General features: G+C 46.4%; 1 pseudogene; it reads left to right on the forward strand.

Moving 5' to 3' along the window:
• The first annotated feature begins 120 nt into the window (after positions 1–120).
• On the forward strand, positions 121–27764 carry LOC129692398 (glycosyltransferase 1 domain-containing protein 1-like; annotated as a pseudogene).

The following is a 27764-nucleotide window of genomic DNA, read 5'->3' on the forward strand; positions in this document are numbered from 1 at the left end:
CCTTCCCTCTGCCCCTCCCTGCTCCTGAACCTGTAGGCTCCGCCTGAGAGCGGCAGGCGGGACGAATCCACCCCTACCCCGCCGCCCAGGGCCTGTGGCCCAGTCCTTGGCGGTAGCGACATGCGGCTCCTGTTCCTGGCGGTGCTGCGGGGCCTCACACCGGCAACGCAGTCACGGCTGGGCGCATTCGGGACCACCTGGAAGCTGCAGGCCACATGTGTGTTCTCAGAGATGCCTTTGACTTTGAGAGCCCATCTGAAATTGCCAACCTCATCACAGCCAAGAACTTGGAAGCAGCGCTAGCCCTTCATCTCTACCGAGGAGGCAGACTTCTGCAAGGTCATGGCATTCCTTTTGGGGTCATCTTTGGTGGAACTGATTTAAATGAAGATGCCAGTGACAAAGAAAAAAATAAAGTCATGGGGAAAGTTCTGGAGGAAGCCAGGTTTGCCGTGGCTTTCACGGAGGTGATGAAGGACGAAGCACAGGTGCAGTGGGTATGTGTTCTTCTGCTGTCATTTCAGTGGGCCTTGGGGACAGGGAAGAAGTCTCAGACCACGGCAGTCTGGCACAGCTGTGCGCTGCATTTCTCCAGTGTGGATACCCTACAAAGTTCAGTGATGCTTAAAAAAAATTTTTTAATCAATTCTTTGAGAATTTTATACAATGTAAAACTTTTTTAAATAATAATAAAAAAAACAAGTGTAAAAAAAAAAAAAAGAATTTCAGGACCAGCTAATATAAAACAGGGTTAGAATTTTTTAGATGTCTTTAACGCAGATCTTAAGCACAGGAGTTCATAGACTGGGAGATGCTCAGAGAAAGAGCAAGACATTCTTAAGTGTGAGCAGAGGCCTCTCCAGGTAGCAACTGTCTTTATGATGGTTGCATAAACTTCCCCATGGCTTCCTAAGTTACCCTGCTCAGAGGGCATCATTATAACACAGTTTAAAGGTTAATAAAATTTCCTTTATGAACGAAGTTGTAAAGTGAACTTAGGAGCAGTGTCCAGATTCAGAAATGAGATTGGAGTGATGAAAACCTGTCAAGGCTGTAGATGGTGTGGCCACAAGCAAGCAGAGTTTGTTTGCTGCATCTGACACCTAGGGCTGAGTTATCTTTGGGAAAGGACTGCATTGTTTCCATAGGCAACAAGTTTTCTCAGTGGCATCCGAAGCCTCCTGACTCCATCAGCAGATCCTAGGATGAAGGTCCTATTTTCTGTCTCATGTCACCATAATTTTTCCTGCTTTTTCCTCAGACTCTAGGCATAGCCAGCACAAGCCTTTACCACGCGAGTTAGTTTTTGATCCTGGGGTTTTTATGTTAGCTTTTCCTCAGAGAAAAGAATTGGGTAGCAGGAGGGCAGAGGAACATGCCGAAAGCCATTGTCCTGCTTTGACTGGGGACTCAGAAAAGGACGGGGAGTTGCCCAAAGTCGCTGAGGCCCTTTCAGCACATCCTGGACCCAGATTCAGGGCTTGGAGTCCAGAGCTCTTCCTGCCAGCCTCTGAGTCATTCTATACAGTCGCTCATATCTAGGGCCAGCGGTGAGGCACCTAGAAGGGTGGAGAAACTGTAGCTACAAATCATATCTAACTAAAGACTGACCTGCCTCCTCCCTCTCTCTCTTTTCCTCCCTCCCTTCCTTTTTCAGTGCTGTGCTGGCGATCAAGCCCAGGGCTTCTTGGACACTAGGCAGCCATTGTAGTACCAAGCTACAACACCCCAGTCCCCAGTGTTGTTGTTCCTGAAAACAAGTACCCTGTGATTCTGGGAAAATGCCTTATAAACCAAGAATAAGCCATCTCTCTGCTGAATGAGTCTTCCACCATATGAAGTAAATTATCACAAAGGTATCTGCTTTAAATAACATTTATTTTTATAATCTCCTAGGAACTAGGTCAGATGGCCAGGTGGGTTCAACAAGGTTCTTGGCTCAAGAGCTCCCAAGGACAAAACCAAGGTGTTGCTTTATCTGGGGGCTGAAAAGGAATCCACTTGCAAGCCCTTTTAAGGTGCTGGCTGAGCCGAGGTCCTTGTAATGGATGAACTACAGGCTTGCTTTTGTTTCTGTCCAGGCGACTCTGTGTTCATGATGGATGCTCTCTGGCCCTACCCGACACCTCAGCCATGCATCTCAACTATGGAAGCTTCAAGTCCCTCAAAGCCAGTCCAGCTGATACATGAGGAATCCTGCCTGCCGCTGTTGCCTCTGGATACAGAGAAGCATCTGTGATGGCCTAGACCACCCTCCTTCTAGCCTAACATCCCCTGCTTAGGGACATCAATGACAACCACCAACTTCCTCACAGTAAGGAGCATTATACCCTCATGGGATCAGCATCACTCCGCAGGGGTTAGGGGAGCCATCTCAGAATTCTTCCCACCGCAGGTCCTGTGCCAAGGAACGCTGAGAATGTGTGTCGAGACAACACAGGACATAACAGGACCATGCCTTGTGCAGTACCAGATGTCCAGCTGAGGACTTCAGGTATCACAGGGAGCCCAGAAACAAGCCAGGTGGTGACAAGAGCCTCTGAAAGTACCTCAGATGTTTATCAGACACCAAAGAGGCATCCCAGAGGTAGATCCCAGCACACATAGGACTTCAGCAGGACCTGGAGGGAAAAAGAGACCTCAGTGACCAGAGGGTGTGCCTTTCCTATACAGACAATGAACACAGTTTTAAGGTTTTGCATAAACCAGCTTGTTAAAGATTACCAGCAGAATAAAAGTCAATATTCACAGACTGTCTGCCAGATGCTAGACATTTTGCTACCTGCGCTATATTCTTAGATCGTAGAATCTGTCCTGCATGGAAAGAGTCCTTTTTACAGCTTTATTGAGGTATAATTCACATAGCATAAAATAAAACTCACCCACCTAAAGCCAGGCACGGTGGTGCACGCCTGTAATCCCAGCACTCTGAGAGGCCAAAGCAGGCAGATCTCTGTGAGTTTAAGGCCAGCTTGGTCCACAAAGTGAGCCCAGGACAGTCAAGGCCACACAAAGAAACCCTGTCTCAAAAAACCAAAACCAACCAAACAAACCACCTCAAGAAAGCCTATGCCATTCAGGACCATGGCTGCATTGCTCCATTCTCAGGAATGCAGAAACTAAGCAGTTTTCTGCCTCTGGAGATTTGCCTGTTCCAGACATCTTCTAGAAACTATGACATATATAAGACAGGGCCTTTATGCCCAGTTTTCTTCATATATTACATTTTCCAGGTCCATTCATGTACAGGGACATCTCTCGCTCTTATTGCTAACTACCGTCTTAGGGCCATTTGAAAACAACAGTTCACCTCATTAGCTAAGCAAGAGTGGATCGCCTCTCCCTTTTGGATGGCGTAAACACTGCTGCTGATGACATTCATGTCCAAGACTTGCATGGCCCAGCTTTCATTTCTCTTGAGTTTACCGTCCGGGTAGGGGTGGCCTTGCAGAATTACACAGTTAACTCTGTATTCAACTAGTTGAAGCCTGAGGCTCAGAGAAGTCAAAACAGCTCTCCAGGATCATCCAGAACAGATCAGGTTTAAGCCCAAATCCACCCCCACAGAAGCTGTGTCCTCCTGCCTTTGGGTAGACATAAAGGAACTCCTGGGACGCCACCCACTTCTTGACGCATGACTATCCTGCGAGCAAGGATTTTGGCTGTGTTCGGTAAGTTCTCCTGCACCATACAAGAAGATCCCGGATGCGTAGTGGCTGCTCATTATCACTTACATGAGGGGAGAGTGAGCCTGTGGGGGTGATTTGAAGTGAGTTTTCAGGAAACCTCCAGATTCCTGTTGTGCTAGCTCAATCAGACTTGGAGCCAGGATGCACTTCTTAGACTTTTGGAGCCGAAAAGGGACAAGCCCTTCCCCATAATTCCCATGACTGGTGGCCTCTGGTGGCCCTGCCAATTCCTGAAATTCTTTCTAGTCACAGAGAAGCAAGGAACTGGTGCCCTGAGTTCATGGTCTAAAAAGGAAGGCACAGCCCATGAGTAAGAAAGGAATTAGAAATTTCAAGGCTGCAGCTCTCTTGGAACACATCTTATAGCCAAGCCAGTCTATTGCTTATTCTAGGCCTCTGTTCTGAGAAATCCCAAGGCTAGGTTTCCAGCAGACCTGGGGCCAGGAGGAGAAGCAGGCTTGCTGGTGTCCCAGGAAGGGCTGGTGGAAGCCTTGGCTCTAAAGGACACCCAGGCTGCTGAGAAAGCTGCACAGTGCCCCTCTGTTCATAGAGGATCGAGGTGGACCGAGAAAGATAGCAGCCAGTGTCCTCAACATAGTAAATGGAGTTGTTGGGAAGAGCAGGGACGGCAGGGCTGAGTTTGGGCTATAACTATGACATTCGGCCTTGGCCAATTCTCTGCCCCTCTCAGCTTGTCTTCTGTCTGTAAAGACTGAAGATCCTTGCACTTCTGAGACCCTAGCCTAGGGCCCATCCTCTTTCGTTTTTCTCTCTTGTGTGTTACGCTTATTCACCCACAAGTTCCTACAGGTATCCAATAGAAATACAAATTTTTTTTTTTTCCAGAGTCAGGGCTTTCTTGGCAGGGAGCAGAGGCTGCCTGGAACTGCCATCCACTTTCTGACCCATGATTTCTGAAGAGCCCTGATAATCTGTCCCTGTGCCCACTTCCCGCCTCCCATCCCCCAGCCTACTTCTCAGCAACTATGTACAAAACCTTGGTGCTCCTCCATTCCACTGAACTGCTCTGTCTGTCTGAGATCTGGCTTCTGCTCACCACATCTCCTCTCACCCGCCCAGGGACTGACTACTACTCAGGATCCCCTGCCGGGCTTCCTGGACAGCCTTCACCAGTGAAGTGAGGGCTGGGTTGATGGAGATTAAAGCTGTCACCAGACCGAGTCCTCTGATTTTCCTCCCAGTGCCACCATTAGGCTGCGGAATGACCCTGATCAAATCCTTCCCCTTGCTGCTCCAGTTTCCCCATCGATGGCTGAAATATTTTGGGAGAGCTAGTTACAGAAGCGGCATAAGGGAGCCCCTTTAGGGAAACGGGAGATCCGAGGGATGTCATCTGCTTGCTGATCACCCCTCATCCTGGGTAAGGGTGGGACCACAGCTCTACCATTTTACCCCACCCCTGGTCCCTCAGGTCATTTAGCTCAGGACCTACCACTGTTTTTGCTTCTTTTCCACACTCTGGAAGCTTCTAGATTTTTCATTGGAGGAACTGAAGGCTGATTAATTATTGTAGCTGCCTGGGCAGCTGAAGAAAACTTGGCTAGCTGGAACGTATATTCTAAATTTAAAAAAAAAAATAGTATTTTACCCCAAACCATCTAAAAAGCATGAGCCACTTTTATGGTTGCCACTAAAATAACCCTGTCTTATTTAACGTTTTATTGTTGTAAAGAGACACCACAACCATGGCAACCCTTACAAAGGAAAACATTGAATTGGGGCTGGCTCACAGTCTCAGAGGTTTAGTCATGGTGAAAAGCATGGCGGCACGCAGGCAGACATGGTGCTGGAGTAGGAGCTGAGAGTTGTGCATCTTGATCCCCAGACAGCAGAAGGAGGAGACTGTGCCACACTAGGCCTAGCTTGAGTATATGAGACCTCAAAGCCCGCCTCCACAGTGACACACTTCCTCCAAAAGGGCACACCTTCTAATAGCGCCGAATAGTGCCACTCTCTACGGGTCAAGCATTCAAAGACATGAGCCTGTCGTTTGGATAGGTCAGACCTATCCAAACCACCACATAGCCGTAAACATGTATTTAATGAACTACTGTGAATTTCAGCAAAATACAAAGTCCATGAGGGCCTCCTAACCTAAAAGGCTGATCAAGCCAGTCTTCACAATTGTGCCCACAGTTGAGCCTTGGGGGAGGCTCCTCTCCCAAGTTGGCAAGTAACACGAGCCATCATAGCACAGCAGTGAGCCTTAGGTAACTAGTCCTTCAAGTCATAACTATTCAATGACAACCTAGAGATCATGGGACATCTGAGCTGTACTTGTGTCTCTGTGTGGGTACGCATGTGCGCAGGTAAACACGCATAGGTGTGCACACTCGTGGCACCCCGCAGTCTACCTCTGGTGTCATTCCTCAGGAGACATCCGCCTTGTTTCCTGAGATAGGGCCTCTCATTGGTCTGGACCTCATGTCATAGGCTGGACTGGCCAGCAAGCTTCAGGACTCCTCCTGTCTCCATCTCTCCAGTTCTGGGGTTCCAATCACATGCCGCCATACCCCGCTTTTTCTTACACAGGTTCTGGGAATCAAACTCTGCTCTCTGTATTTGTACGGCAAGCACTTTGCCAAGTGAACTATCTCGGGGTCCTTATTTGTTACTTTTAATTCCTACAGTGGTTGTTCTTTCTGCTAAATCAGTCAGGATGGAGCTATAACGTGTCTTGTGCTCTGCTCTTTCTGCCTTGTGTTGATCTCCCGTCCTTCTCCCGTGCTAGTCCTGATAGCTCCTCTGTGCCAGGTGGCTTTTCTGTCACCTCACTACCTCCTTTGTCTCTCCTCTGCCACCTCTGAGAACCTGACCTCCCCCCCGGGGGGCTGTCCTTTTCTGTCAAGCACGGGACATTAGCATTTACCTGGTTACTCTTCTAAAGAGAAATGGTGGAGAGAAAAGCAGCAAAGCCTGGCTGCTTCCTCCCTGTGTTCCAAAGAGGGCGGGACTCCCCTCCCTCCAAGAAACACAGAGCCTGACTCCAGTCCCCGCCACACCCGATGGGAAGCTAGTGATCCTATGCCATGGTGACTAGATGTCCATTAGCCACGCTTTGGTCCTCTTTCCATGTCCGAGGTAAAACCTCATTTGTATACATGCCTTCAGTTACTAATTCTAGGCCGACCATTTTCTAGCATGTTGGAAGGACCCTGCTGTTTGAGGGCTCTTTGCAGTCTTCACAATCTCGATAGCCATTCTGAGCTTGGTACTAGATGGAGGACTTCCTCTCCCCAGCAGGGTCTCCTGCTCTCTGCCTGACCTCATCTGGAGAGTGTCTTTAGGCATCGACGCCTCTAACCATGTCTGATATATGGCCTTTGACACAGCTCCCTGCTAGCTCTCCCCTCCCTGTGCCTATAGGATAATTAGGTGCTGTGTTTCAGTTCCTATGATAGCAGTGTGCTGTTTAATGCAAATCAGTCATCCTTGAAGTGCCTAGTTCTAACCAGTCATGAACACGTATCCTGGGAGCCCCCCACCCACTCCCCAAGAGCCTTTGTTCTCCAGGGTTAAAGTTGAGCTATCTCCCTGAAGTGGTTCCAGAGGTCATTTCCATCATGCTCTCGGCCTTCTGAGCTCTGCGTCTCACCTTCTGTTCCTCCTGCCCTCATGAGCCAGTGGCCAACAGTCGCACGGGGAAGAGGAGAACCGCAATAGAAGGCTCCTTGGAATCTTCTCTGGAAAGTAAAGCCACTGTCCTGGATTTCCACCACGTTCCAGCCATACCCTGAGCATCTATCTGTGAGCTCACATCATGCCTCCATTCCTTCACCTTCTCACCTAACCAATAACCATGTCTACCGATTTGGGTTTGGAACCATGTTTTATATCTACCTCCCTCCTCTCCATCCCCACCCCACTTGGCTCTATGTCTTTTCATCGTACGGTGGTGGTGCATGCCTTTAATACCAGCACTTGGAGGCAGAGGCAGGCAGCTCTATGATTTCAAGGCTGGCCTGGTCTACAGAGTGAGTTTCCGGACAGCTAGGGCTACATGGAGTAACCCTGTCTTGAAAAAAACAAAACAATTACAACCAGGATGTAAAGTGAATGAATAAATAAATAGATAGATTTAAAAAAAATAAATAAAATAGTTATGAAAAAACAAGCTTAATGTTAGAACATTGTACTACCTCAAGAAAGTATAAAAAGGAGAAAGATTAAGGATTGGGTACCTTAACTCAAACACCATTAGAATATTCACTTTTTTTTTAATCAGTGCTGAAATCAGCACACAGAACCCTCCACATGCCCGGTGTGACATCAGACTTCTGTGACAAATACCCAAGAGAAACAATTTAAAGGGAGGAGGGATTTACTGTCCCTTGCGCGTTAAAAAAAAAAAAAAAAAAAAAAATCAGTCCACAGACTGCTGACTGTTACGGGCCTGCATTGTTTTCAGCCCCATAACAAGGCAGAAATATGGTGCTTGCAGAGCACCGTGGAGGAAGCTGCTTACCTTACAGCAGACAGGAAGCAGAGAGAGATAGGAAGGGAATGGGGCAGCTCCCCAGAGCACGACCCCAGTAACTGTTTTCTCAGGTAGGCTCCAGTAGTTACAGCGTCTAACACTTCATAGAATCACATCACCAACCAGGGACCAAGCCTTCCACACACATGATTGAGGGAGGCAATTTATATTGAAATCACAGCAAGCGGTCCACCACTGAGCTACACCTCCAGCCTACAATAGAGATTTTGTTTCTATTTATGATAATGTACTGAGCTCATTATCTTCTGATTCCACCAGTTTCCTAATGGTGGATGGGCAACTGTGCTGGTTAGGTTTTTGCTTTGCTTTGCTTTGTCAACTCGACACAAGCTAGAGTCACCATTGAGAGAGAAAAGTTCAACTGAGAAAATGCCGCCATCTGATGGACCTACAGGCAAGCCCGTGGGCATTTCCTTGATTGGGGATTAATTCGGAAGGATCCCGCCCACTGTGTGCAGTGCCATTCCTGGAAAGGCGTTCCTGGGATGTGTAATACAGCAGGCTGAGTGAGCCAGGAGATAGTAAGCTAGTAAGCAGAGCTCCTCCAAGGCCTCTGTTTCGGTTCCTGCCTTCAGGTTTCTGTCCCAGCTGCACTTCATGACAGACTAGAAACTGGACACTTAAATACCCTTTCCTTCTGAAGTTGCTTTTGGTTCTGGTGTTTTTCACAGCAACGGTCACCTCACTAAGGCAGCAACCTTGTCCCCTGAGCATGCCCAGGCTATATTATTTCCCTTTGTCTTTGTCGAGCGATCTCCCCTGAGTGGCAGCTGCCACCCTTGCTCCTAAAAGGACAGTCACGGGAATGAAGTACCCACCCCTGCACCAGTCACTTGAGCAAGTTAGTGACTGCTGTGTAACAGGACTGCTGGGCTTTGGCTTCTTCCAAAACTCTTGTTGAAATGTAATTGCCACACAGTGAGAGACGGAGCCTTGAGAGAAGATTGTCATGAGGCATCACCTTTATGATGAACGGGGGGGGGGGGGGGCATTTAGCATGAGAATGGCTTTGTTTTGATGGGGCATCTTACCTATAAAAGTAAATTCAGCTTCCTCTGCTCTTTCTGCTCCTGCCATATTCCATTCAAGACAAGATGTCATGGATTGCATAACACACTACGTTGCATAGCACACAAAAGGAAATGATCTTGCTGGCTAGACCTCTACAGTCAAGCTCAGAGATGGTCAGCTTAGGGGAAAATGCTTCTTTGAAAGTAATTAAATAGGCAGGGCATGGTGGCACACACCTGTGATCCCAGCAATCGAGGAGGCACAGGCAGGCAATGCCTGTGAGTTCGAGGCCAGCCTGGTGTACAAAGTCCAGGACACACAAAGAAATACTGTCTTGGGGAAAAGAAAAGAAGGAAGGAAGGAAGGAAGGAAGGAAGGAAGGAAGGAAGGAAGGAAGGAAGGAAGGAAGGAAGGAAGGAAGGAAGGAAGGAAAGAAAGAAAGAGAAAGAAAGAAAGAAATTGGCTGTGTGCGTTTTTTCAAACTCATTTTCCTAGTCAATATTTTCTAGTTTTTTATTGCCTCAATGACATTTTCCCCAAGAGAGAGAAACTATTATCTCCTTTCTGAGAGGGAACAAGCTTGGAGAGATAGAACAACACCCCTCAGACACACCAGAAGCAGGAGCTTGCGGGTTCCTCAGGGGAGTCACAGCTCTGTGAGTTACCACAGCCTGAGTTTCATGCCAGCTGATTGTTCTGAGCTCATCCAGACTCAGGCCCATTTAAAGTCTGTGCTTAGGCCCTGATCAGATTGAAGCCTTTGCCAGTGGGAGTACCCTGCTACTTGCTACTTCTCTTCTCAGGCCGGACATTGCTTTCCTGACGAAGCTCTCCCAGAGCAGATGAACACCTCCCTCTTGGAGGTCCTGCTTCTCTATGACCAGACCCTCTGAGGTAGGAAGGAACTCTTCACCTCTCTAACACAGCATGTGGTTTGGTGACTCACCACCAGGTATGTCCTCGATGAACTTGACTCTGAAAGTCAACGAGTACTGAACGGATGCTTACAGGAACTGTGAACAGCAAGTAATTTGTAAAAGCCACATGGCTGTCCCCTTGGCCACTGTCTCTTTAGACTAGCTCCATGCTATGCTCCCATGCTTGGCAACACTCAGACGAGCAGAGCCCAGCTGGGACTCAAGGCTGTCACTGGTCTGTGGTTTGACCTCAAGTTCAGGTGCTAGAAAATGACCCAGTGCAAAGTGCTGAGAAGCAGGAGGGCTTGGTGATGGAAGCTCAGTGCTGGTGAGTGACACCCTTGCAGAATAGCAAGCTTGCCCTCACCCTCTCTCTTGCCTGTCCACCTCTGCTTTGAATGATGCAGCAAAATATCCCTCCCCGTAGCTGGGCCTCTTGATCTTGAACTATAGGATGCAAATCTATTTTTATGTTCTATCTATTTCCTAGTCCTGGATATCATCTATGGTTGCTCAAAAAGGGCTAAGGCATGTGGAGGAATGTTAATTCAGAACATGGCTGCTCTGGCAAGAGATCACATCCAAAGACCTTCTAGGTCTGTGTGACCCAGCTACAATATAAACACACCTTTAAACCAGGAGACAGAGGCAAGCAGATCTGAGTTCAAGGCCAGCCTGGCATAGAGCAAGTTTCAGGTAAAGAAAAGCTTAGGTCCAGGCATGGTGATACATGCCTTTAATCCCAAACAATGAAGGTAAAGTTAGCTTGTAGAATGAAGCACCCGTGTTTGAAAGCGATGCCAGGGCACATGGAAGTAGTGCTGGAGTAGGATGAAGACCTGAGGCTGGAGCAGCTTTGAGGAGACGATGAAGAAAAGCCTGTGTTTGCCATAATGAAGGGGTGAGCGCTCAGAATAAAAGAACACCTGTCCAACAGCCAGAGACTTAGAGATGCCTCACAAAAGTGTGACTAGGATGTAGCAAGGCAGACATTAAGTGTTAGAAATGAACAAGCTAGTACTGGAAGCTGGAACCCAGGACTTCTTTCCTATAAACTGGCAAAGAACCCCGGCTGAACTCTATTCCTGCCCCGGGACTTAACGAAAGGCAGAATTTAAGGTCTATGGGCTAAGGGGTGTGGCAGAAGAAATGTTAAGCAAAGGAGCTACATAGCCAACTTCAACTGCATGTAGCTAGGGTTTCTGACAGCAGCAGAAGTGGTAGACGGCAATGATAGAGATGAGATTCAGAGACGCTAGGATGGAATGGCAGCCATATCCCAAGAATGGCTTAATGGAGCCTGGTTCTTCCCACAGGCTCCTGCCCTACGGTCCTGTAGACTGGAACTACTGGTGAGTGGGAACCATTATCGCCCTGTATCAGGATTGGAATAGTACCCAATAGCTGCCAAACTGGAGAATGGCTAATCTAGGTCATAAGTCCTAGGCTTGGGGCACTCTTTCACTGTGAACTGACTCTTCAGGCGAGCTGTGACCTTCCAGAAGCAGCAATCATCCTTGGTGTGACCTGGTGCAGCAGAAGCCTCGGACACTTACCTGTCTCAAAACCAGGTGGGCAGCTCAGAACAGCATCTGAGGTTGACCTTTGGCCTCCAAACACATACATGTCTGTGTACACATGCCCCAGAAAATGTACACACAAAAAGAAAATTCTAGGTTGGTCTTGTGTATAAACATAGAGATACAAATAGAGACTAGAAAATAAAATACATTAACATACAAAAGTAACATTATATCACAACCAAGTTGATCTTGTTTCTAAAATGCTAGAAATTAACACCCCAAAATGAATCAGACAAAAAAAAAAAATACCTTTTCTATGTATCAGGAAAACGTCCCATTCACAATAACCTCAAAAAGGAAACAAAAACAAAAACAAACAAAAAAAAACTTACCTAAAAATAAACCTAAGGAATAGAAATATTTTTATAATAAATAAAGAAATTGAAGATACTAGAAAATAAAAAAGACCTTCCCCATTCTAGTGGGTTAGCAGAATTAATATGAACCAAAGATGACTTATATTTTAACAATCATCATTAAAATTCCAATGACAGTCTTCATAAAACTAGAAAAAAAAATCCCAAATGAACATGGAAGCACAAAGGCCTTGAAAATCAAAAATCTTCCTCAAAAAGAACAATGTTGGAGATATAACACCTAACTTCAAATTCTATGACAAGGCCATGGTAATAAAACCAACATTCTACTTCTACAAAAGACACATTGAAATAGAACAAAGGACCCAGAAATAAAGCCACACGGTTATAGCCAGCTGGCTTTGGACAAAAGTGCTAAAAATGTACACTGGGAGAAGACACCCTCCCTCTTCAAAAAATGGTGCCACTCCACTCTAAACAAAAATCAATTAAAAATGGGCCAAAGATCTCAATTTGTCAGACTATAAATTGTGAAATGCTACAGGAAAGCACTTCAAGACATAGCTATTGACAAGGACTTTGTGTAAAGGACTCTAATGGTGAAGGAAATACTAGTAAGAAGTAAGACAAGGGACTTCCTGAAATAAGAGCCTTTGTACAGCAAAGGGAGGCGTGAGGAAGCAGCCTATAAGCAGGGTGTGGTCTCTAATCCCAGCACTTGAACGGCAGAGGGAGGAGGATCAGAAGTTCAAGGTCAACCCAGCTGTGTAGTGAATCCAAGGTCTATCTGAGCTAGAGGAGGAGAAAGAAGGGGGGGGGGAGAAAGAGAGGAGGAGGAAGGAAGGGAACAAAGGAAAGACAGAAGAGGGGAGAAAGAGAGATCCAGAATGAGGGGAAGTAATTGCCAAATTTAAATTGACAGATAGTTCTCAAAGTACAAATATTTGGGGAAATGCTTAACATCCTCAGCCATTAAGAAAATGTGAGGTTCCATCTTGTGCCAATCAGAATGGCTGTCGCTAAGAAGACAACCAAAGGTAAATGCTACTGAGGATATCTAGGAAAAAGAGAAGCCTCATACACTGATAGTAGAGATATAAATTAATGTAATCACCATGGAAATCAGTGTGGAAGTTCTTTTAAAAAAAAAAACAAACTAAAAAACATTTATTATGAGTTAATGCTTTTTTTTTGTGGCTATCTAAGTTGTTTTCTTTTAAACATACTGTGGCCGTATGACCCAGCCAAACCACTCCTGGTACACACCTGCACAGCATGTTTACTGCAGCACAATCAACAACTTCCAAGTCACAGAACCAGTCCAGATGTCGCCATCAGCAGATGAATAGATTAAAGTCATACATACACATACAACGAAGCTTTTGTTCTGCCATTCAGAAGAACAAAACTATGAAATTTGCAAGAGTATTTGCAGCTAGAGATCACAATATTAAATATAATAGACTCGGAAGGAAAAGTATAAGTTTTTTCTCATATGCAAAACATCTATATCCATGCATATATCTCCATATAGGCACATTGAAAGATCCCCGGAGGGTATCTTCCGTCAGAGAGACCCCCTCCCAAGGAACAACGAGTCCATTCGGATGTAAACAGCAAGAGGCTTTTATTTTGATACACGGGTACCCGGAGCGAAAAGTCATTCGGGAGACTTTCGCGCCCCCCAGGTAGGAAGCTGGGGTTTTTATAGGGTTTTAGAGCAGAAGCACTGGTACAGAAGCGAGAGGCATGGTTACAGGGGGCTGATTGGTACGTTTACACGAGACCACAATTTGCGTCAAAGTTTGGCAGGGGCACCAAGATTCCAGGAACTGGGTGGTCAAGGGGGTTATGATGACCCCTTGACGTGGCCCGCCACCTGTTATTTTGTTTTTTTCTATCTTAACTGAAACAGTCTCACAGATATCTATGAGGGTGATTAACACAAACTGTTTTTAGTATGACTGGGGCAGCCTGACCACAGATATCCCGAGTGGGTGACACAGCTAGGATTTCTCAGTAATTTTTCCAGTTTCTCATCTGGCCTTCAGAGTTTTACAAAACAGTGGTGTCTCACAAAATGGCGTTAGCTATGTTTAACTTAGGGTGAGGCAGGGGTCTTTCACACATGTATGTAAAAGAACATGAAAACAGAAGAGAGACGTGTGGGAAGAGGAAGGAGACCAGCACAAAGTAGGAGAGGGAGCAATGGATGCCTTGGGGGATAAATATGATCAAAGACCTTGAAACGCATGTATGAAAATATCATACCGGGGCTGGAGAGATGGCTCAGTGGTTAAGAGTGTCTCCTCTTCCAGGGGCCTTGAGCTCAGTTCCCAGCAACCTCATGGTGGCTCACAACCATTTGATCTGATGCCCTCTTCTGGTATGCAGGTGTACATGCAGATAGAGCACTAACATAGATAAAAATAAATAAATCTTTTTTTAAAAAAACCTTAATTTGATTTGAAAGTATGTACTTAAGCCAGACATGGTGACACATTCCTTTAATCCCAAAACTTGGGAGACAGAGGCAGATGAATCTCTGTGAGTTCTAGGCCAGCCTGGTCTACATTGCAAGTTCCAGGACAGCCAAGACTATATAGTGAGACCCTGTCTCAAAAACAGACAAACAATACATTTAAAAGAAAACAAATTGAGCCAGGCATGGTGGCACATACCTGTGATCTCAGCACTCTGGGAGGCAGAGGCAGGTGGATCTCTGTGAGTTCGAGGCCAGCCTGGTCTATAAAGCGAGTCCAGAACAGCCAAGGCTACACAGAGAAACCTTGTTTCAAAAAAACAAAACAAAAAAAGAAAAGAAAAAAATTGGATATTCACAAAAAAAGAATGAAGTCATAATAAATGTTAAAATTAAAGGTAAAATACTAAAAAAATGTCTCTATAAATGAGAAAAGTGATATTTGCTGTTACTGATGTTTTATTAGAGATCCTAGCCAATGCAATATGGTGTGGAAAGGAAATAAAAAACAAGATATAAAAATAAGATCATTTATTATTGCTTATGTAATTTGCATACAAAGCAAATATGAAAGAATCTACAGATGACTCTAGCAAGTTCATTATATACAAGTTAAATAAAGAAGAGTTGAATTTTAAAAATAACTCAGCAATAACTTAGACAGTTCCGATAATGGGAATTAATTACCTGTGACCCTTCCCACCTCTGTGGGTGGTTATGAATACCAGGTTCTGGATGATTCTGGGCTAACCCATCCTGAACATCAGTGCCTATAAGGACAGAAGGAGGGGGTCTGGGGAGATAGCCTGAGGCAGAGACAGAGGAACAGAAGTTCTTAGCCAGACTTGTGACAAATACCTGAGCTTATATAAAAAGAAGGGTTCGTTTGGCTTCGGAGGCTTCACCCATGGTTAGTCTTCTCTGTTGCTCCTGAGATGGAGTGAGGCAGAAGACCATGACAGGGAGCATATGGTGACAGTCCCAGTGCAGTCCACATCATGATGGCGGGAGGGCAGGGACAAAGGCCCATCCTTCAGAGTAGGCCTCCTGCAACCTGTTTCCACAGCCACGCCTTGCCTGTACCCTCCCCATTGCTCTCAACAATGCCCTCAGATTGTGAATTTATCCATGGATGACTCCAGTCATGAAATCGGGGCCTGTACAATCCAGCCACTTCCCCAAAGTCCATCAGCTGGCAACCAAGTCCTCAGTTCATGAGCCAGTTACTCAGATCATAGCAAGGCCACTGTAGCTCCAGATCTGTTCCCCTCATCAGCCTCTTCTCCACCTCACCTGCCACAGGGTTCCTAATTGCTGTCCACACCAGGTACTCTCCTGATGAGTCTTTGAATGTGCTGTTCTGTCTTCCCCAAATGCCCTTCCCCTCCTCCTTATCCAGAGAATCTTATTTGCTTCTCCAGATGTCACAGAGGGTAGCCTTTTTTTGGTGAACACTTACCTCATTTCCTTTCCTAGGTGAAGTTAGGGGCCAAGCTCCCAAATGGTGGCATGCTCAGTCTGGCGAGCGCACAATCACATGCCCTAGGCAGGGGCAGGACTGAGATGCAGCAGCCAGTCTTGCCTGCCTTACGACCCATCTAAGCCTTGCATCCTAAACCTCCACCCTTATGGTGGCAAGGTCACCCCTGCGTCCTTGAGTGATAGCATTGAATAGATTCTCCCACCCCAACCTGACCTTACGGATGCTGTAGTGTGAGTGACGATTCTCAAGCGTGGTAGGATTTACAAGTTAGGGTTATCTGCTAGAATGGTCAACATTCCCAACCTCCAGACTCCAGACCAGGCAGGCCAGAGTTTGGGGACTGGATTGTGGAACTGTGAAGCCTACAAGCTAGGGCCAGAAGATGCAGAAACCAAAGGGAAAGCTCTGGGCCTAAGGGCTGGGTCATTTCTCCACAGCAGCAGCGACCTTGTTTTGGACCCTTCCCACAATGAGGTCTGTTTCCTCATCAGTCCCTGCCTTGTCTGGGATCTCCACAAATTCCCCATATCAAGCTTTTCAGCTAAAACATCTTTTATAAAGGTGTGTTTCCCCTGCTCTCCTCTGCAAACCACAAGCAGAGCCCTGCTGGCAGGCCTGTGATACAGTCAGGCGTCACGCAGCAGGCTCTGTCGTGAGTGGGTTTCCAACGGACCCCTTCACTTCCTATGTCACAGGAGGGGAAGTCCAGCCACAGTCAAGTCAAAGCCTTTCATTAACTGGGCACAACCAGCCAGGAGTAGAGTCAGGGTTTGAACCCAGGTGCTTTGACTCCCAAGACAGTGATTCAGACCACGGCTACGCTCGGGAGTGAGCAAAGTCAACAAGAGATGGAGACAGCTGCTGGCATCAGGCCTTGTCTGTCCAAACAGACCTGGAGGAGAGGCCAGGCTTAGAGTTAGGGCGAGCATGAAGTTGAGACCAGGCTCATGTGGTGTCTTTTTCCTGAGGAGGAAGCAAACTAAACAGTGTGCGGGCCAACCCTTCCTGGGAACTTTAAGAAGAGGCATGTCATGTGGCTCCTGCCCTGGAGGCCATGACTGACCAAGTGGACTGTATTTCTTCCTGCAGAATTTCTGAACTAGATCTTCAAGAGTCACCTTGGGAGGCCACCTGACCTGGCAGAGGAGCCAGCCCTTCCCTCAGCAGGGGCAGCCAGCCTAATGCCAAGGTGCTGACAGGTCTCAGGAGGGATGAGAAAGAGCCTTGTTCTGCTAAAGAGAGCTAAAATCACTGTTCTGAATGTCTGACACTCAGGATCCATCCCTAGGTGGACCACACATTGGCCAAGAGACCCAAGGAAAGCCATTCACATGCCAAGCTCAAGGAGGGCACATTGTCAGGAGACTCCCAGACTGTGGACCCCTGAGGGCGGCCCATGCCTCATAGATACCCTTGCCTCCTGCACAGGGTGACAAGGAGGGACTATGAGCATTTGAGGGCAGGAGGCCACATTGAGTTTGTGAAGCTCCTACAACAATGAAATTCAAGCGCCATTTCTGCTTGCTCTGAAGCTCTGAGAGGCTGGATGGCAGGCTGAAGGTTGCACAGCCATCTCCAGGGCTGTGCTATCTGCCGCTGGTGGCTGGCTGCCGGCAGGGTTCCTGAATGGGGACCTGGTCTTGGAACCGCAGGCTTCCGTCCTCAGGCAGGAGGAGGCAGGGTACCTGCAAGGCGGTGACTTGTGATGACTGTCACCCTTCTGTGTGCTCAGCACCATGACAAGGACCCCGCACGCATGTGGACGCGATGGGAAGTAAGGATTCGGAAGGGTGGGGGCTGTAGCACAGCGGCAATGCGCTTAACCAATCCAGTGCTCACGAATCGGTCTCATCTGGGCCTCATCTCTGCATCCAAAAACAAAACATGAACCGCTAACCACAAACAGAAAATAAGTGAGTACCACCCTGTGGTGAGCTCTGCCATCAGGGAAAACATGGGGGTTCAGTGATCACCCCATGAGCCCTGTCCCAGGTTCAGGGCTCAGACTGCCAGGCCACTCTCAGCTCCCCCCCCCCGCCCCATCCTGCAGCCCAGTGCCCTCGGGATGGTCATGAGCGGCCCAGGGCAAGGGCATCTGGGCTGTACAGGCACAACAGGTCCAGTGGCCCACTTGGTGGCCCCTGCTACTGCCTGCCTCTCAGGGCCCAGAACATCTTGCCCAATCAGGTCGGCACAGAGCAGATGTTGGTGCTGAAATTTCGAAAGAGAAAACAGTTGCACAATTTTGAGCCAGATTTAAAACAAGCTTTAATTAAACAGTGGCCAGGAAGATGGATTCTGGCCAGGTCCACCCCTGGGTTCCCAGCAATCACCCTTTGCAGAAGCTTAAAAAGTCAAAAGCTGTAACTCACCGCATTTCCTATCAGGTCCAATCAGGGACAAGAATGCACACTGCCGTATTTCCTGCCTATATGTGATCGAGTACATCTGGTGTAATTGGTTCAAACAAACATGCTTAGGGGATTGAAAACATGTTGTTTGCTGTTTCCCAAGAACTACAGCTCCCAGCATTCCAGGAAGTCCTCTTGTCCTTCGGCAAGTGGGGCTTACAGGTTCACTTTGGCTCTTACATTGACAGCCCTCCCGTGTTTGACACACAGAAGGTGAAACTGAAGCTCAGGTATGTGGCCCTGGCTCTTCTCTGCCACCGCCAAAGAACCTTTGTCTGCCCCTGGATGCTAGTCTGTGACCTCTCTCCATCACTCAGGCCTGAGCGGCTACGACAGGATTCACTCCCAGCATGCACTGCGGCAGAGTATGGTGGGAGTGCTCCTCTCTGCCCTGCTCTGCTCCTCTTTGAGCATCTCAGGGAAAGGCAAGGACCACTGGACCAGCTAACTGCACCATTTATGCCCTCGGCAAAGCATCACTATTTGGTCTTGCCCAGGCGTCCCCAGTCTACAGAACCATCCCAGAAGGTTCCGGGATTCTTGAGAATATGTCTGCCTTTGGACCCCACCTTTTTGGCGTTGGACCTCTACCTTCCTGAGTCCCCAGTCTGGATGTCAGAATGTTTCAGCTGCCCCGCCCCTTACCCCAGGAAACAACCAAGTCCCTGGATCTCAGGGACTTCTTACCCATACACTCATCACCCCCACCACCCCAACTCAACCCGCATCTCTGACCTCTGCATTCCCACACCCCGGCCTGCAGCTTCCCTCCCCTGCAGCTGCTTACCCAGCGACTCCAGGCTCAGCTCACCACCGCTTAGTGGCATCTTTCTGACCGCTGCCCACACCCAGGGTCCCTCCATACGTCCTACGGTTATAACCCTGGCCCCTGGCCCAGTTGCCAGCCAGCACCTTTCAAACTCGGAGAGTGATCTTTATTCACCTGGGTCCCACTAAGTTTGCTCAGAGATGAGCAAGCAGGTGGGTGAGGGTGCGATGGAAGGTCGCAGGGATAGGAGCCAGACGCCAACTTGGACAGCCAGGGCTGACAGCAGCTAAAGAAGCGTATCTCTGGGCATCCTAGGTGGCACCTTACCCAGGCATGTGGTAGGTTATAAGGGGAACCGACCGGGAGTCTAACTGGGAAATCTCTGGCCAGCTTCCGCCCTCTGGTAGGTAGGGAGAGCAACCCAGATGCTCCCGACCATTTGTTGCCTGTGCTGCCACCTGGTGGCCTCGAGGTGACAGCTTTTACTTTTCATCCAAGGGAAACAAACAAACAAAAAACCCCGAGTGGACTGAATCCTGGTAAAGTTACCTTCCCATTCTACCCCACAACATAGTCGAGCGGTAAACAGCAAAGACCACCGGCATACATCCACTGAGCTACAGTTACAATCCACAATCGGAGCCTCAATTCCTGCTGCGCCCAGTGGGCGGGTGTGTGATGTATGCTCTCTATTTGAATTGCTGCCTAAGAACCCAGCCCCACTCTTGCCCATTAAGTACAGCTCCAACTGTCCCTGCTATGTGCTCAAGGTGCATTTTTTTTCCAACCAGATAATTATCCTCCTTTGAGACGCTAAACTTTTCATTCCAAAGATTAAAAGGATTCCAAAGATTAACTTACCCCTGTGCATTTAGATATGTGCTGTATGTATGTATGTGTGTGTGTGTGTGTGTGTGTGTGTGTGTGTATAAAAATAAGGATTTTTTTAAAATTCCTGTCGTGTCTCAAAAAAATAAAATAAAAGGTCATTTAAGAATCCTGTTTCAAGACTTACAAAAAACTGGGTGTAGTGGTACACAGTTTTAATTCCAGTACATGGGAGGCAAAGGAAGATAGTTTGGGTCAGCCTGGGCTACATAGTGAGTTCCAGGACATCCAGGGCTATGCAGAGAGACACTCTGTGAAAAAAAAACACAGACCTTACTCAAATAATCCTCAAAATCTGAGTGTGCCAGTGCACACCACCTGTAACTCCCACACTTGAGAGGTGGGGACAGGAAGATCAGGAGTTCAAGGCTGGCCTGGCTAAAATTTCAAACAAACTTTTGAAATCCCGTAATTGTACCACTTAAAATAGAGTTAAATACGAAGCAATTGGCAGAAAGGAATGGATTCCAGTGGGACAGGATTTTAGGAAAGGCCTCCTGTGAGAGTGACTTTTGAACTAAATTCTGAGGGGTGAGTGAAAGTCACTGGGACAGCATATACAAAGGCCCCAGGTTGGGAAAAAATCCATCAAAAATATTGGAAAATCCCAGTGGCTGGAGCATGGGAGGGGGGCGGCAGAGAGCAAGCCAAGTCCGGCCAAATTGGTGAGCTTGTAGGGCACCGTCTAGGGGCTCCTGGGCCAGCCACATCTGACAGCAATGAGAAACCAGAAAGGTGCGGTAGGCACCAGCTTGACACCAGGGCCTTTGCCTTAGAGGAACGCCTAGTGCTACCTGAAAAATGTGCTAAAGCAGGTGCCAGTGACTGCAAGGAGGTTCCTGTGGGACCCAGCAAGGTGATGGAGGCTTTGCCAGGAAGGTGGCTAGAAAGAAGCCAAGTACAGTCAGGAGGCAATGCACGGAGGGAGGTCAAGAGGACTTGATGGTGACATAGCCTCATGCTTGTCAGCTCCTGAGTGGAAACACGGGGAAGGACTGGGTTTGGTTGGACCTCTCGTGTTTGATGGGAGTGGGGGTCCAGCCAGAACCTCTGTGAACCTCCATGTGAGAAGCTGTCAGAAAGAGAGCCTGGCAGACTGTTCTGGGCAGGCTTGGCACCCGGTTCCCAGCCCCACAGTTGTGGAAGGTAACACAGAGGGAGCTTACTGAGCTATGTGTCATGGAATCAGGCTGTTTTCTGTGGCAGAAGACATGCCTGTGGCCAGGGATGTTTCACACTGGGACAGAGGCCACCTGAGAAAGAGTACAGAGGCCCAGGTCTGCAGCAACAAGCAGCAAGGCCTCAGGGTTCAATTCCACTAGAACTAGTGAAGCCAATTAATTCATTTTTCCATGGTTTCCTGATTGGTCCAAAACTACTTCAGGGAAAACCCCCAAAACAACACGACGTTTTAAATAACTTTCATTCAGTATGTTGTCCTCAACTCAAAATCCACCACAGCTGCCATCTTGAGATGAATGAGACACTTTATTCTGGAGCTATTTTGAGTGACCATGATTTAGGTTACTTCACATTCCATGTTCCAACACGGAAGTAGTTTCATAAAGTTTTTATAGTTTTAAAGTATCAAGAAAGCCATAAATCAAGGCAAGTTTAAAATACTTTGGTTCACCTGGGAGGCAGAGGCAAGAGGATGCCTGAGTTCAAGGCCAGGCTGGTCCACAGGGTGAGTTCCAGGACAGCCAGGGGTACACTGAGAAACTTTGTCTTCAAAAACCAAACATACATGCATACATGCATATAAATACATAAAATTCATCAGTGGGTACACCAGAGAGTTGCTTACGATGAGACAGGGGACGATTTCCTACAGGCCCAAGGTGCTGTCAGTGATATCCTTAGCTTTTGGGTTGTCAGAAGCTAATTAATAAATTCTGTTAAGAGATGGCAAAAAAAAAAGGTTTGATCTATTAGTCATGGGATGCTATTTCCAACACAGAGAAGGGCTAGAACTAGAGTCTAGAGTTAGAGATGGTTCTGATACGCCCTTTGGATGGTGGGAATCTAACCTGGGTCCTCTGGAAGAGCAGTCAGTGCTCTTAACCATCTCTCCAGCCCATTTCATTTTTTTTTAACTAAATGCACAGATATGAATAATTGTCCCCAATATATTGCTTTGATGTGACGTAACACAAGGTTGTCTGTAAACCTTAAGATTTTTTTTTGTTTGTTTGTTTTGTTTGTTTGTTTCTTTTTTTCAGAGAGCATCTCTCTACATAGCCCGGGCTGTCCTGGAATTCACTATGTAGACCAGGCTGGCCCAAACTCAGGGAGATCCACCTGCCTTTGCTTCCCAAGTACTGGAATTAAAACCATTACACCCAGCTCTTTGTAAGTCTTGAAACAGGATTCTTAAATGACCTTTTTTTTTTTTTGAGTGGCAACAGTGATTTTAAAAAAAAATCCTTAAAATCCTTGTTTTCATATACATACATACATATCTAAATGTACAGAGGTAAGTCATCCTCTTATTCTCTGGAATGAAAAGTTTAGCATCTCAAAGGAGGACAATTATCTGGTTGGAAAAATGCACCTGAAGCAGGGGCAATCATCTCTTAAAAATTAATTTATATTCTTAAATAATAGAGATCATGTTGTTGAACCAGGACTGAAACAAGAATTAAGATGATGTGACTAGAAATTTGTAATCATATGTGTCATGTCCTTTTAAAAGTTTAATTTAAAATTTAAAGCTCATGACAATTCCTCCAAAGAAAGACACCTTTACTTGTTTTACCAAAATGGCCACATTGATTAAATACCTTCATTTTGTCCTTTGCCAGTATTTTGTCCCTTTAGTCAGAATGTTGGCCATGTGGCCAAGCTTACTCGGCAAGTTGGGACAGTTGAACTGGGACTTTTCCCTTTAAATATTTCAGTTTTACTATAAGCCGAAAGGAAGCTGGGCCGAGTTAATGACTTTCTTCTGCATGAGTTCTTAGAGGTCCACTTGGTACCTAGTGAATGGCACACAAGCACGGGTAGACGGTGAGACCCACATGCCCCTGCACACAGATCCTGAAAAGCCAGGATTTTAAGTGTCAGTGTTTGTTGGTATGCTGTTATACCTGCTACAGTGCTCGCCATGGGAACTTCACGTAAAGATCTCAGCAAGCGTGGACACCCACTGTCTTACACATAGTCCAGCCTTAAGAGAAACTCACATTTAACAGTTTTATATTAAGAATATTTTTGAGAGGGGTGGAGAGATGTCTCAGAGGTCAAGAGCACTGGCTGTTCTTCCCAGTGTCCTGGGTTCAATTTCCAGCAACCACATGGTGGCTCACAACCACCTGTAATGAGATCTGGTGCCCGCTTCTGGTAGAAAGGCGGAATACTGTATACATAATAAATAAATCTTTGAAAAAAAAATATTTTGAGGGCCTACAGAGATGGCTCAGTGGTTAAAAAGAACACTGGCTAACTTACCCCTTTGGGCATCCCTACAGGCCCTTGGATCAGAAATGCTTCTGTCCAGCATAAAGTTTAAAGAGAATATGAATATGCATACATATGTACACACACACACACACACACACACACACACACACACACACACCAGACATGGGAATAAGGAGCGATGTTCAGGCTTTATCTCTAGTTCTGATACAGCCTCTAAAATTTTCCTAAAACAAACTTTGTATTTATTTTTATTTGATTCCCTTTTATTTATTTAAAGTTATGTGCGTGCCAACTTATGTACACGCATCATGTGGCATTCGGTGTTGCGGAGGCCAGAAGAGGGCATGAGATCCTCTGGAGCTGGAGGTAGAGGTGGTTATTAGCCTCCTGGTGTGGGTGCTGGGAACAGAACAGGGTCCTCTGCAAGAGCAGAAAGTGCTCCAAACCACTGAGCCAGCTCTCTGGCTCTTCATAGTTATTTTGAGTCTCTCCTTGTAATACACATGTAGATTTTAGAGCTCTTAATTTTGTAAATTACCAATTCTATTGTTTTTAGATTATTTTGCATTGCCAGTTAAAGCAGGCCTGCCCAATTGTGATTTTTTAAAAAGGATTGCCTAGGACTTTTAGTTAAACATGCAAAATAAAACCAATTTAGAGGTAATAAATGCTCCCCATCGAGAGAGGCACAAGTCAACTTACCTTTAGCTCTTACACTTTTTTTTTTTTTACCACTTGCAGATTGAATTAACACAACCAATCAAACACAGAACCAGGTGGAGTACCATACATTTATATATATAAAAAAATTCCCCTTTTTTATATTAAACTTGGAGGACTGTCTAGAGGGAAAAAAGAAAATTAAAAGGGACCGCTAACATGCCTAATAGCCCAAAATGCCTTCAGAGGTCTAAGAGCAAACAAAAAACAAATCGAATGTCAGAAACTAAAATGCGTGGAAAGCAAATAAACAAGATAGATTAAAAAAAAAATCCACCTGAAAGGATAAAGCCAGAAGGCTCTGGACTCTACAGTTCTCACTACTTCGTTTCCATCTACATGACCCCTCTAGAACACCCCCATGATAGCACCATAATGGTCAGCGTGAAAATACAAGGCAATTCTGAGTGAGGATTGATCATCTTACCCAGGGTCCCCTTTCTTGCTTAGCTTCTTTAGGTGTATAGATTTTAGAATGTTTATCCTATATTATATGTCTAATATCCACTTATGGGTGAGTATATACCGTGTGTGTCTTTCTGCTTCTGGGATACCTCACTCAAGATGATTTTTTCTAGTTCCCACCATTTGCCTGCAAATTTCATGATTTCCTTGTTTTTAATTGCTGAGTAGTATTCCATTGTGCAAATGTGCCACAATTTCTGTATCCATTCCTCCGTTGAGGGACATCTGGGTTGTTTCCAGATTCTGGCTATTACGAATCGAGCTGCTACTAACATGGTTGAGCAAATGTCCTTGAGCATCTTTTGGATACATGCCTAGGAGTGGTATAGCTGGATCTTGAGGTAGCACTATTCCTAATTTTCTGAGAAAGCACCAGATTGATTTCCAAAGTGGTTATACAAGTTTACATTCCCACCAGCAATGTAGGAGGGTTCCCCTTTCTCCACATCCTCTCCGGCATGTATTGTCACTTGAGTTTTTGATCTTAGCCATTCTGATGGACGGACGTAAGGTGAAATCTGAGGGATCAATCCTCATTCAGAAAGGCAAATAGGACAGACATCGGAAGAGGAAGAACAGGGAACAGGACAGGAGCCTACCACAGAGGGCCTCTGAAAGACTCTACCCAGCAGAATATCAAAGCAGATGCTGAGACTCATAGCCAAACTTTGGGCAGAGTGCAGAGAATCTTATGAAAGAAGGAGGAGTGGAAAGACCTGGAGGGGACAGGAGTTCCACAGGAAGAGCAACAGAACCAAAAAATCTGGGCACAGGAGTCTTTTCTGAGACTGATACTCCAACCAAGGACCGTGCATGGAGATAACCTAGAACCCCTGAACAGATGTAGCCCATGGCAGCTAAGTGGGTTCCCTAGTAAGGGGGATAGGGGAATAGGGGCTGTCTCTGACATGAACTCAGTGGCTGGCTTTCTGATCACCTCCCCCTGATGGGGGAACAGCCTTACCAGGCCACAGAGGAAGACAATGCAGCCAGTCCTGAAGATACCTGATAGGCTAGGGTCAGAGGGAAGGGGAGGAGGACCCCACCCCATCAGTGGACTTAGGGAGGGGCATGGGAGGAGAAGAGGAAGAGAGGGTGGGATTGGAAGGGGACTACAGCTGGGATACAAAGTGAATAAATCATAATTAATAAAAAAGAAAAGAAAATACAAGGCAAAAAAACACAGCTTTCACCCCAAAGGGGATCAGAGCTTGTTCTGGAGCCGAATATGAGTGATTGTCACCGCAAATTCTGTGTTCCACCATGCTAATGGTCTGATGAAGTTTCTACGGTGACAACAAAGAAAAATCATAAATCAAGACACTTTTTAAGCACATCAGGTGGCTACAGCAAATCTGAGAAACCTCTGCTGTAGGCCTGGATACTGTCTGGTGCTTTTCTGTCTTAGTCTTATGTTAGCTGGAAAACAGGTTGCTCTGGGTTTTTTTGTTTTGTTTTGTTTTGTTTTTGTCGTTGTTGTTGTTTTGTTTTTTTAATACATTCTGGAAGGTTTTATCTGTTAGTCACAGGATGTTGGTCATGGGTAGGACTGAGGCAGGGGTGGACAAGGAATGGCTGTTTGTGAAGCTAAAGATAATTGTTACTAAGCTCTGGGTCTGTAACGTTCCAACCTCTCCATAATCACTAAAGTTTTAATCACTTAAAAGCAGTCACAAGAGTGAGTGGGAGGTGCTGAATCTTTCTGGGCACTCTCCTTTACAGAGCCCTGACTGGTGGGAGGTTGAGCAGAGAAGCGGACATTGGGAACAATGATAAGTCAAAGCGGCAGAGCCAGCTTCACCCGGCCTGAAACCAAGTCTCCCACACCTCTTCCCCTCCCCTTTCCTGCATCAACACTCAACACTCCCTGACTACACAGCTCATCTCATGAATGCTCACAACTCCTACAGACAGCCATCTTCAACCTCGGTTTGCAGACGAGGAAACTGAGGCACAGAGTTCACAGCATCAATCTGGGATTTGGACCACCTCTGTCTCGGCTCAGAATCCATGCTGATTTTGCTGTATTTGGGGATTTGAATGAGTTCAGGTACTTGGCTCCTGGTGGGTGGTGCTGTTGGGGGCGGGGGTTGAGAGCCGCAGGCTTGCTGGATTGAGATCTCCCTGCTCCTGCCGCTGTGCCTTTGCAGCCATGCTTCCCTGCCTTGATGGACTCTCATACTGCTGGAACTGTAAGCCCAAATAAACGCCTTATTCTACTGGTGGTCTTGGTTATGGTATTTCAAAACTGTTTTGAATGAACTTTATTATAAAGGAAAACTTGCAAGTAAAAAAAAAAAAATTCACACACTGTCTTAGTTAGATTTGCTGCTTGTGAAGAGCGACCACGACTTCAGCAACTCAAATAAAGGAAAACATTTCATTTGGGGGGACTTACCGTTCAGAGGTTTAGACCATTAGGGTCATGGGAGGAAGCCTGGTGGTACACAGGCAGACATGGTACCAGAGTAGGAGCTGAGAGTTCTACGTCTGGACCCACAGGCAGCAGAAAACCGCTATGCTACTGAGCCTGGGCTTTTGAGACCGCAAAGCCCACCCCCCAGTGACACACCCCCTTCAACAAGGCCACGCCTCCTCCAACAAGGCCACACCTCTTAAAAGCGCCACTCCTTATAGGCTAAGTATTCGCGCACCTGTGTCTACCACACACACCAAAATTAAACCACCATACACACCAAAATTAATCAGACCCAAAGTCTTTTAAAGTCTTCTACTGTAGCCATTTAGAATCTGTATGGTTTAAAATTTGATTTTACACTATAGAATATATTCTTATGTACTTATCCAGTATCCAAAATTTAAAAAAAAAAAAAAAATCCATGGCAGAATTAGAACTGGAAAAACAATTGTTCCGTATCGTCTTGCATAACTCGTGGCCACTGACTATTTCACGTCCATAATTCTCATGTCTACTGCCTGCATTCAGTCCTTTCTCTCTCCCTAATACCCAGCCTTTCCTTGTTCTCTTTTCTGCAGGTTGTTCCGAAGGTCATGGTGTTTATCAACAGCGGCACTAATGATGTCACAAATCAGCAGGACAATGGCAGGCAGAAGAGCAAAGGATGA

The sequence above is a fragment of the Psammomys obesus genome, unplaced genomic scaffold, assembly GCF_907164565.1.
Source record: "Psammomys obesus unplaced genomic scaffold, mPsaObe1.curated_primary_1811, whole genome shotgun sequence".
Classification (NCBI taxonomy): Eukaryota; Metazoa; Chordata; class Mammalia; order Rodentia; family Muridae; genus Psammomys; species Psammomys obesus.